The sequence below is a fragment of the Lolium perenne genome, chromosome 7 (genome assembly GCF_019359855.2).
Source record: "Lolium perenne isolate Kyuss_39 chromosome 7, Kyuss_2.0, whole genome shotgun sequence".
NCBI classification, from domain to species: Eukaryota; Viridiplantae; Streptophyta; class Magnoliopsida; order Poales; family Poaceae; genus Lolium; species Lolium perenne.
This window is the reverse complement of record NC_067250.2, coordinates 180,927,536-180,939,790: the sequence shown is the minus strand read 5'-3', so window position 1 is coordinate 180,939,790 and position 12,255 is coordinate 180,927,536. Positions and strand designations below refer to the sequence as shown.

Here is a 12,255-nt window from a genome sequence, read left to right as displayed (position 1 = left end):
CATACCTTTCTCTTGGGGTTCCCAACTGACGTGTGACATTACACGCATCAAGAAAGTTTTCTGGCGCCGTTGCCGGGAGGTCAAGTTGGTTCTGCAAGGGGAGTCTCTCACACCCAATCATTTTACTTTGTTATTTGTCTTGCTTAGTTTATTTTTATTTAGTCTTGTTTGCTCTCTTTATCAAAAACACAAAAAAATTAGTTACTTGTTATTTTTGTTATTTCTGTTTGCTTTTGTTTTTCAAAATGAATGCTCCTGAAGTTGAAGTTCGTTCTTTTAAGCAACTAGGAGGGGAAAATTTGAAAGATGCTTGGTATAGAATTAGTGATGCTCATCGTAGATGTACTAAGAAACACTCTACCACTATCCTCCTTAGGAACTTTTATGTTAGTATCTCTAGTTGGTATAGGTATGTTCTAGACACTCTTACATGTGGAAACTTTTTGGGCACTCCTGCTTCAGAAGCCTGTAATATTATTGAAAGTTTGGTAGGAACACCACCCACTAAAGACATTAAAATTGAGATCACCTTGGAGGATGTTATAAACAAGTTAGACTCTATGGAGAATTTTTTTCCAAACTTTCTTGATTGTCTTGGTAAGACTAATGAATCAATAGCCATCATCAATGATAGAATCACTGTTCTAGAGGATAGTAATGTCCATGACAATCAAAATCATAGAATTGATGAGTTAGAGGAGGCTATTGAAACCTTAAGTTCAACCTTTACTTCTCTTAAGTCTAAAAAGGAGAAGGTTTATGTGGGTAGAGAGCAAAAGTTTATATATGTTCCTAAGGTGCCAAAACCAAAGACTAATTATGATAAAACTTTTAGTATGGTTAAAGGTAGTTCGAACAATGAAACACCTCCAGGAACTTCTAAGATACCCATTGTTACAAGCTGTGTGTTGGAGGAAGCTTTCAATGATTTGGATGATTTGCCTCTTGATAATACTTGATTTTCACTTTTTGCGCCTAGCTGAAAGGCGTTAAAGAAAAGCGCTTATGGGAGACAACCCATCGTTTTTATTTGCTGTTATTTTTGTTTTCTTTGAGTCAAGGTGTTGTTTACTTCTGTAGCAACTCCTTTGTATCTTTATTTTATCGCAATGTTGTGCCAAGTAAAGTTCTACATTGAAAGTTGATGCAAGATTTGGATTTCTGCACAGTAACAGATTTTTTAGCTGTCACGATTTTTAGCTTTTCTCCGTGCAGAAAATTCCAAAAATCCTGAAAAAAATCACGCATATTCCTGAGATATGTACGCAACTTTCATTGTTCTGGGACAGTTCCATCTGAGCAACCTAAGTGCCTCGAAAAAATTCGTCTTTACAGACTGTTCTGTTTTTGACAGATTCTGCATTTGTTTTGCATTCGCTCTTTTACGATGTTTGTGTGGATTTCTTTGCTCGACAAAGCATCAGTGGCTGTAGCTAATGTCCAGAAGCTTTGGGATTGATTGTATCATTACAGAATATGAGAATTTTTAATTATGCACTAACCCTCTAATGAGAACTGTCTTGAGTTTGGTGTGAAGGAAGTTTTCAAGGATCAAGCGGGAAGGGTGATATTATGTGATCAAGAAGAGTGAAAAGCCTAAGCTTGGGGATGCCCCCGTGGTTCATCCCAATCATATTCAGAGAGACTCAAGCGTCTAAGCTTGGGGATGCCCAAGGCATCCCCTTCTTCATCAACAACTTATCAGGTCATCTCTTGTGAAACTATATTTTAATTCTTTCACATCTTATGCGCTTTACTTGGAGCGTTTGTGTGCTTTTATTTTTATTTATGTTTGAATAAATTCGGATCCTAGCAATCCTTGTGTGGGAGAGAGACACGCTCCGCTTTTTCATGTGAATACTCATGTTCTTCACTTATATTTGTTGAGTATTCTTAACTAGCTACTGCAGTGCTTTTAGCTCTTGTTTTTCATGCATCTCTTCGAGCTGTTAGCACTTGTTTATAAATGCTATCTTGCTGCATATTATTATCATTTGGAGAGCTTTATGTTTAAATGAATTGATTGAGATTTGTTTGGAAGAAAGAAAATGCTACATGTGGTAGTTGGTATTGGAAAGACATATGCATTCTTGTAGATCATTGTCTTGTTTCGATTTGACACTTTACAATTGTTTTGAGCTCTCAAGTAGATCATGTTTAAGCTCTTGCATCATGTAGTTAAAGCCTAGTAGTGGAGAACTACCGTAGAGCTTGTTGAGATTTGGATTGCATAATTGTTTTCTCTAAGGTCTAGATATTTTCTGATAAAATGTTTGAGCAACAAGGAAGACGGTGTAGAGTTTTATAATACTTGCAATATGTTTTTATTTAAGTCTTGCTGTACCGGTTTATACTTGTGTTTGCTTCAAACAACCTTGCTAGCCTAAACTCTGTACTGAGAGGGAATGCTTCTCGTGCATCCAAACCTTGAGCCAAAACCCATGTCATTTGTGTCCACCATACCTACCTACTATGTGGTATTTCCTGCCATTTCAAGTAAATACTTCATGTGCTACCTTTAAACTATTCAAAACTTTATTACTCCTTATTTGTGTCAATGTTTTATAGCTCATGAGGAAGTATGTGGTGTTTTATCTTTCGATCTTGTCATTTACTTCTGACAGACTTTCACCAATGGACTAGTGGCATATACATCCGCTTATCCAATAACTTGCAAAAAGAGCTGGCAAATGGGGTGCCCAGTCCTGATTAATTACAACTTTCATTAATAATTCTCTTCACATGTTTTGCCCTGATTTATCAGTAAGCAACTTAATTTTGCAAATAGACACTCCTCCATGGTATGTGAATGTTGGAAGGCACCCGAGAATTCGGTTAGCCATGGCTTGTGTAAGCAAAAGGTTGGGAGGAGTGTCATCAATAATGAAACAAAAATACATGTGTAAACAAAAGAGAAGAGGGATGATCTACCTTGCTGGTAGAGATACCGTCCTTCATGGGAGCCGCTCTTGAAAGTCTGGTTGACAAGGTAGTTAGAGTACCCACTACCATTCGTTGACAACAACAAACACCTCTCAATACTTACTTTATGCTCTCTATATGCTTTTGAAAACTTGAAAAGCTCTAGCACATGATTTAATCCCTGCTTCCCTCTGCGAAGGGCCTATCTTTTACTTTATGTTGAGTCAGTTTACCTACTCCTTTCTATCTTAGAAGCAAACACTTGTGTCAACTTTGTGTGCATTGATTCTTACATGTTTACTTATTGCACTTGTTATATTGCTTTATGTTGACAACTATCCATGAGATATACATGTTACAAGTTGAAAGCAATTGCTGAAACTTAATCATCCTTTGTGTTGCTTCAATGCCTTTTACTTTGAATCTATTGCTTTATGAGTTACCTCTTATGCAAAACTTTTTGATGCTTGTCTTGAAAGTACTATTCATGAAAAGTTTTTGCTTATATGATTCATTGTTTACTCTTTATCTATCTGTTAGCAAACTATAGACCATTGTTTTGAGTCACTTCATTCATGACATGAGCCTAGCAATATTATGATCAAGATTATGTGAAAGCATGTCTCCTCAGAAATTATTTGTTGTTATCGTTTTACCTACTCGAGGACGAGTAGAACTAAGCTTGGGGATGCTTGATACGTCTCCAACGTATCCATAATTTCTGCTGTTCCATGCTTATATTATACCATTTGCTATATGTTTTGTATACACTTCATATCACTTTTATGCATTTTCTGGGACTAACCTATTAACAAGATGCCACAGTGCCAGTTCCCTGTTTTCTGCTGTTTTTGGTATCAGAAAGTTACTTCTGGAAATATTCTCGGAATTGCACGGAACAAAAGCCCAGGTCCCTATTTTTCCAGCACGTACACGGAGTCCGAAGGAGACACGAAGTGGGGCCACGAGGCGGCCAAGCCACATGGCGGCGCGGTTGCCCCCTTGGCCGCGCCGCCACGTGGGTTGGGCCCCTCGGGGGTCCGCCGACATCGCCCCTTCGCCTATTTAATCCCCGAGTCGTGAAAACCCTAAGGCACCAAGCCTTTCATCCAGAACATATTCGCCGCCGCCGCCGTCGTCAACCCTAACTCGGGGGGTTCCAGAAGCTCTTCCCGGCACCCTGCCGGAGAGGGGAATCATCACCGGAGGGCTCTACATCGCCATGCCCGCCTCCGGAGTGATGCGTGAGTAGTTCCTACTTGGACTATGAGTCCATAGCAGTAGCTAGATGGTTGTCTTCTCCACTTGTACCATCATGTTTAGATCTTGTGAGCTGCCTATCATGATCAAGATCATCTTATTGTAATGCTACATGTTGTGTTTGCTGGGATCCGACTTATATTGATAACTATGTGGAGCTGAATATTGTGTTATCATATCTATGTCATTTGTGATCTTGCATGCTCTCTGTTACTTGTTGAAGCCTTGGCCAAGTGAATACTTGTGACTCCAAGAGGGAGTATTTATGCTAGATAGTTGGGTTCAATCTCTATTTAACCTGGGACAGTGACAGAAAGTTCTAAGGTTGTAGATGTGTTGTTGCCACTAGGGGTAAAACAGCAATACTTTGTTCAAGGATGAATGTATTGTTTACATTATGCACATTACTTAATGCAATTGTCTGTTGCTTGCAACTTAATACTGAAAGGGGTACGGATGTTAACCTGAAGGTGGACTATTTAGGCATAGATGCATGTTGGATAGCGGTCTATGTACTTTGTCGTAATGACCAAATGAATCTCATAGTAGACACCATAGCTCGCACATGCATGTTATATGCACTTATCAATTGTCAATTGCCCAGCTGTAATTTGTTTACCCAGCATGTTAGTTATCTTATTGGAGAGACACCACTAGTGAACTGTGGACCCCGGTCTATTCTTTTACATCTGAAATACAACCTACTGCAATCATTGTTCTCTTTCATTCTCTGCAAACAAACATCATTTTCCACTCGATACGTTTAACCCTTTGTTTTCAGCAAGCCGGTGAGATTGACAACATCACTGTTAAGTTGGGACAAAGTAGTTTGATTGTGTTGTGCAGGTTCCACGTTGGCACCGGAATCCCTGGTGTTGCGCCGCACTACACTCCTTCGCCAACACCTTCGAAGCAACCTTGATCTCCTACTGGTTCGATAAACCTTGGTTTCATACTGAGGGAAAACTTGCCGCTGCACTCATCATACCTTCATCTTGGGGTTCCCAACTGACGTGTGACATTACACGCATCAGCATTCTCGCTAGAGGCGGAACGGGGTTTATAAATAGATTGGTCATACACAAATAAATTCAAACATGGGCTAAAAATCATATGGTTCATAAATAAGATGTTCATCTGCAATAGAAATATACATGTTCATCTGGAATCTAATCATAACCATTCGAATATATTATATATTGGCTGCGTTAAATTCACTACCTATTGAACTCATCCGCGATCCAAATAAATGGTTCCTCCAGTTGAAGACTTTACACAAATATAATTTATGATTACCACAAAGGTTAGTCGTACACAAATAAATTCAAAACGCATATGGGTGGGGCGGATCCAGGGGGAGCTAGCAGGGGTCAGACCCCCCCCACCCGCCCGCGTAACCTTCCGCCCGCCTCAACAAAAATCGTATGTACTATACTGGTAATTGCGATTAATTTTCGGCTATTAGACAAAGAAACAAAGGCACAGCTCTCTCGGCTACGTGAGACAAAGCCCAACTGGTCCTCAACAGCCCATTAGGTGAACCAATATTTGATCATTTGGGCCTCGAATGGATGCACTACAGCCGTACGTGCATAATTTTTTAGGACACGGAGTATAACAGGGCAGCTGGTGGAGGCTTTTTTTGCCGTTTGGTGACATATATGTTAGGTTTTATTGGCACGTGTGATTATACATCAGCCGTTAGAGTTGCTCTTGTATATAGATTTTTATTTCTAAAATAAAAATCGCTATAAAAAGCAGTATTTTGCCATTGTAATCGGGGTCGCTCTTCTAAAACCTTAGTGTAGTGGAATTTATCTGGATCTGTTCATTTTTGCATTTGAGTGTTTTTCATGGTCGATAAATTCTTTCTTTTGATGTCTTGCTAATTCAATGTTTTGACAGAAGCACGCGGTGTAATTCCATTGATTTTTTGATTTCGATCGTATCTAAGATCCTTATTTTTATCTGGGTTGCTAACTCAATGGTAGAGTACTCGGCTTTTAAGTGCGACTGATCTTTTACACATTTGGATGGAGCAACAAATTCGTCCAGACTCTTGGTAGAGTCTAGAAGACCACGACTGATCCTCAAGGGTAATGAATGTGTGAATGTTATTATAACCGTAAACCCTATTATTTTTCCTCTAATCAATTGAAAGCAGCGTTCAATTGAAAGTGTCTGCTCGGCCGCTGACTTCCGTGCCCGTGTCAGAATGAAGCGGAGATAAAGAACAAATGAACGGAGATGAGGTCAAGAGGGGAAGAAAGGGAGAGGGAAACGTCGCCGCCCGCACTCAATACTTGCTCTGCCCCGATAGCCACCACCGGCCAGAACGCCAGTCGCCTGCACCGGCGGCGCTCCCGGGCCGCCTCGCCGCACAGCCCTCCTTGAAGCACCTCCTCCACTGGTCCTCGTCTGGTGGCTCGAGGTGGTGTGGGTGGTGGGTACTTAGCTTGGCACTAGGCGGTGGTTCTAGATCGCGAGGAAGAAGAACCAACGAAGAAGACGACCAAACGGCCCTTCCGCGTGCGAAGGGGAAAAATAGGAGCGATAGCGTTAGCGGACATCATTTTTCTTCTAGAAACAATATAGTATAGCTTGCGGCTGGTCTGCCTAGTCCACCGGAAAGAGCGGACCTAACTATGGGCGGACGTGGAAGCCACTACTATGCAATTTACTGTTCACGGACGGAGCGGATTAAAACGGACGCGCCGGCGGTTCGTCCGCCTGCATCCTAACCAACACTGACAACAGATATTACATAACTACGATTCAGCGGACGAAGGAATATATTTTTAAAACATTAAAGCATTTGAGTTTGACTTTATTTTTTAGCACTAAGATTGTCCCATCATCATTTCTACTTCGATCTTATTATTCATGGAGACAAGTCACAACTGAGAAGCAAGAGCCAACACAAAGAGATCTACATCCAAAAATTTGAAAATCATGCGCCTAGATGAGTATGTTATCACACATGGTGTTCAGGAAGGCAAAACCGAAATCCTTAGAAAAATATAATGATCTTGTTACTGGAGAAAAATAATTGAAGTAATTAACACTTATATGTAAGAAAAAACATATTAATACAAATTTTAACACAGCAAAAACCTACTGTTGTAATTGTAGAAATCCTCAAGGTCTGCATCTTCATCTTGCATGTTCTATGTGGAGTTGTGGAGAACTGCAGTATCAGGCTGTGCCATCAACAGAAGAGACACAACAAATAGAATGAAACAAACGCAACACAAGAAATTATTCTTCTGGAACCATCAAACAGCAAGCTCCCACCACACATTTCATATAAGGAGACTTCTTTTTTTATACCAAACATAGATGTCGATTACTACTGGTTCATCCAGTACATAGGTAGATCAGACTGGCTATGCCAATCAACATGTATGTATACATGACAAGAAGAGCGTTGGGAAGTATATTAAGCTAACTAAGCGACGAATTTAAGGATCCTAATATTACCCATTATTCAACATTGACGACCATTACTTCTCCAGTATCGGACTCAGCATCATGATCTCTGCGCCAAGCAAGAATTATTTGAGCCACCGACATAATGTACTTACAGACTTGAAAAAATGAACACAGCAACTCCAACAGCCTTTGCATACCATGCGTGCCATGCCCGTATCCAGTTGAGTTCAATGAAATTATAAAACCATAAAACCAGCAAGCCCATGTTCTTCATAGATCAATCAGGAATTCAGAAGGAAGGATTGATCGAGGTGAATCTTGCAATTTGTCATATGTCATCTAAATACAAAAATAAGGTCATCCCTGACTCCTTGGTGCCCTCAGAACCTACAGTTATAGGAAGACAAATTCAGATACTGCACGCTTGGTCTACGGACTAAATTCACTCAATACTCCGTAACAAGAAAGCTGAAAACATAAACATGAGAATGTTATGTTACTTCAGCCAATATTTTGTAATGAGAAAGCTCATGTTACAATTTGCAAATGAGGAAGAATTTGAAAAACTAACATCAATATAGGTGTCAAAGGATGCTCAGTTTTTGCTTGATGTTTCTTGCAAGCTTAGCTTATGGGTTGGTGGCCGCTAAGGATAGGCATTTGTGTGATCCATGTTCTCTACTGTGTAGTGCTTAGACCAAGTCCTAGTTCGTGCACCAATCGTGCCATCGTGTACATGTAAGTGTCAGTTAGGTGTCTTTTATTATATAAACCTTTTACTGTAACTCTGACTCAATCAATGAAAATTATCAAGTTCAGTTTGCATTCCTGCGATACCAGTTAGCTCGGAAGGCCCAAATACTTGCAGTTCAGTATTAATACTCATGCAGGTATGCAACGTGACTAAGGGCGTGTTCGGCAACAGCCCAGCTTCTCAAAATCCGCAGATTCTGCTCCACGAAGCGTAATATGTTTCTTCAGTTATTACTGGAATAATTCACCGATAGATGGATCATTAGAGGAGCATTTCATTTTTCAACTTCTCACATTCTAGTGCTTCAGTAAGAAAATAGTCAAGCCAGTCAGTTGCCTACTTGAATGCAGTACACTTTTAGGCATGTTGCTTTCTGAGGTATGGTTTATTTTTGCTCCTCTCTATTGTTCTCAAATTTGGATTCATAATAATTGTTGATTCATAAAAATGGTATATACTACTCTTTCTCTTTAAAAAAAACCGATAGATACTATTGTCTAATATGTACTGTCACTTTTTCCATTCGAGTCAGGTGGATTATCTGTCATTAAGTTGGGATTAACGAGCATTTAGAGACATCTTTGAGCATGAGAATGACTGAATAGTAAAGCCTACAGGATGTTTCGGAGAGCATACAGTACCAAAACCTCGAAAAGTAAAATATGGCTACTGTAATGTTGAATTGATGCGAAAAAGGGAAGGTAGCCGAACCTCCAGCAGCTACAGCATGCAACCAAGAGTCTTCTTCGACGAATCCAGAAGATCAACATATGCTTGCTCTATCTCCTGATCGTGACAGGAGAACCTTGACTTGGCGGGATCCTGCAAGAACACAATAATAATATGAGTACATTAGAATGTGGCCTACAATAATCCTGCATTCTTCAGCAGCAACAACAATGAATATAAACAAGCGAGAATGCTTGTTGCGTCAACAGAACTTGGGGAGCTTGTTTGAGGTGGATAACGCCTTTTGCAGCAAGAGCCTCATTTCCATCTTCTTGTTCCATAGCGCATACAGTGAACAAAAAATGGATGGAAACGTCAATACTAAGTTGAAAGGATAACCAACAACTGGTTAGTGCTTAAAACACATCATTTTACCTGCTCATTCCTTGCATAATGAACCGTAATGAAATTATTTTTGAGGCAATGCTCTCACAGTTGTAAGAAATGACTGAACCTGTCAAACAAACAAGTGTTGGAAGGCATACACTCAGCATCACTTGTCTAATTGGATAGGGAAAGTATATCAGCTTTTCCACAACAGATGTCAAGTTGAAAGTAAGATACAGTCCAGTGGTTAAAGAATAAGAAAAATACTACTATACAGAAACAACAACAGCCTACAAGAAGGTGTCAGGAAATGAGCCCCAAGATACATCACAGTAAATCTAAGACTACAAATCTACGAAGAGGATACACTTGCCTACGGTAGCTAGGGCCTCTGATGTTCTTGTAGTACATTAGCAACGTGTGATTGACGACTGTAGAAGTTTGGCACACCACCGTATCTGCATTAATTTTAGCTGGAACAGAGGTTAGTACAAACTTGATGCAGAAAGTTCCACTTTATCACTTCTAAAGACAGATCATGACTAAAGTACTGCCGCCCTAAACGCCAACTATGGGGATCGAATCTGATCGTCCCCGAGGACGATTGCAAACTTGCAAGTTGCAATTAGATAAAGAACGAGCGTTGGAGTCTCTGACCTGTACACATAGGAGCACTTCGTACCTATTTGGATCTGGCGTCTATCTAAAAAGAGAAAACGGAGGGGGTTGAACGCGAGGGGGACTGGAGACGGAGGAGAAAGCCGGAGCAGCGGCGGCGCACCTAGGATTCATCTAGGTCGCGGACTCGAAAAGGGAGAAGAAACCTCGCGAGGAGAGCGAGCGATTGGTGTGCTTGAGATCTTTTTTCTGGGTGAATATATGGGGCAAAGCCCAGCTAACTACGTTGGGCAAATTTGATGCCCAGAAAAGCGTCCCCAAGGACAGCCCGGCCGGTTAGCAGCCCACGCGGGAGAAGGCGGCGGACGGTGACAAAAAAAAGTGTAAACGGATCTGATCGGATCCTGCCTCTTACCATATCCTTTACCATATTTTTCTTTCGAATTCGGATCGTTAATAAATGGTTGCGAATTTGGGGGCGAACAGATATAATCACGGATTCGAAACGGAAACGGAGCAGATTCGGGACGAAAATAAAATTAGTCGGATCGGTATGTACAGTGCACATCATTAACCCAAATAACCAAAAATAATAGCTCAACAATGTTACAAACTTCTATTCCATAGTCTGTATGTCCATGCAAGTGAGTGGTTGTTCAAGAAATGAACTTCATAACTCATTAAATATAAATTATGCTCTATTAGTTTAGAATTTTCGGAAGAAAAATTAGATTATTCGGATTATATCCATCGCATTATCCTATTTAATATTTGGATACTTCATATTCGGATGCTATTGTACATACCGTATCCTATACCCTATTCGGGTCTTCAGTTCGGAATCGGATATCCTTATCCGGTAGATTCTTCGCAACCGGATATGCATTCTGTAAAACGGATTCGACAACGGATTCGGTGCGGAAATTATCTTGTCCGTTTACACCCCTACAAAGGCTGATGGCTCGGGATGGGGGAGAGCCGCGACCGCTGATTCGACAACCGTCCTTCATCTGTTTAGAGGTACAAAATCATCTAAAAATTTAAGGAATAATGTAGTTTGGTTCTAACAATTTTGTGTTGCTTCAATTCTAACCTTTTCCAAGCGTGTTCATAATTTTTTGCGATACTTGTCGGCATACAGTAGTTTAATTGACCTGCAACAGCTTAACAGGATCCAAAATTCAATCTCGGACCACCCTTCTTTGTAGCCTCAGTTGCGGCCTTATGCCTCAATCTCGGCAACATATTCATCAATTTCGGTCTCCTCAAGTTTCCGGAGGCCATCGTTCTTTGTCATCGCTGCAATCTTGATGTTCTTCCCGCCACTCTCAACAACCTAAATCAGGGTGTCATCTGTTAGTAATTGCCAGATCAATTTCTTTGAAAGGATCAACTTTAGTTATAGTGCACATCGTAACATTTTGTTTTCAATAAATGGGACATTACAAGTTGCGCAAATATACAAGAAAGATCAGGCAATTCCATCTGGATCAAGAATTTGGGTGCTGACTGCTGACAGTGAAAGTGCAACTATATACCATCCCAAATTCAGGTATACGAACTAAAATAAGAATGTATGCTGGTATGAGTTGCATCTCTATGAAGATAGATTGGTGATTAGTACACCTGGCATGCACGCACGGAAATACATTCCCTCTAGAAATGTTGCAAAATTTAATGACATGTGGCCTACATCACGCATAAAAATGAAAGAAACGGGTCCCATGGCATATTACAACTCATGAAATCTGCTTCCAAACTGACCTTATGAAAGCAGCAGTGGTACTTTTGAAGTCCAAATAAACAAGGGAATGTTAAATTAACATAGTTCCCCAAGAGTCTGCTAAATAAAGACACACACTTGTGAAATTTGGGGTTATGCCTATATACTCGCTCGGCTCAGAGCAGAAGCCAGAGGACGGGCACATAAATCATGACAGATCCTGAGTTGCTAAACATGTAACATCTATGAGTGGCAGACAACGCCTTTCAGTTCAGTTGGCACACACCATTACAGAGGGGAATTTAATTGGCATGTATGCCCCTCAGTTGATACTTTAATTCGAAGCTATACTCCTATTACGGCATGGCAAAGGTCAAGTAAATCTTCGGCCACGTATATGAAACAATTGAGTACACCGTCATATTTCCTTGGGCGCCTAAAATAACGTGTGATCGATCAATTGTTGCTATAATTTGCAATTACATTCATA

General features: G+C 40.4%; 1 long non-coding RNA gene across 8 annotated transcripts; it reads right to left on the bottom strand.

The window, feature by feature from the left end:
* Nucleotides 1-7,459: 7,459 nt before the first annotated feature.
* On the bottom strand, nt 7,460-10,298 carry LOC127314865 (uncharacterized). 8 transcript variants are annotated; one of them, XR_011748485.1, is made up of 6 exons: nt 10,107-10,298; nt 9,798-9,897; nt 9,473-9,551; nt 9,080-9,365; nt 7,812-8,001; nt 7,460-7,720 (listed from the first exon to the last, which is right to left on the bottom strand). It is a non-coding gene; the product is annotated as an uncharacterized lncRNA (long non-coding RNA). The 8 variants fall into 8 exon arrangements; XR_011748486.1 differs by having other exon boundaries at nt 9,798-9,882; XR_011748484.1 differs by having other exon boundaries at nt 9,798-9,882; nt 10,082-10,297.
* Nucleotides 10,299-12,255: the final 1,957 nt, after the last annotated feature.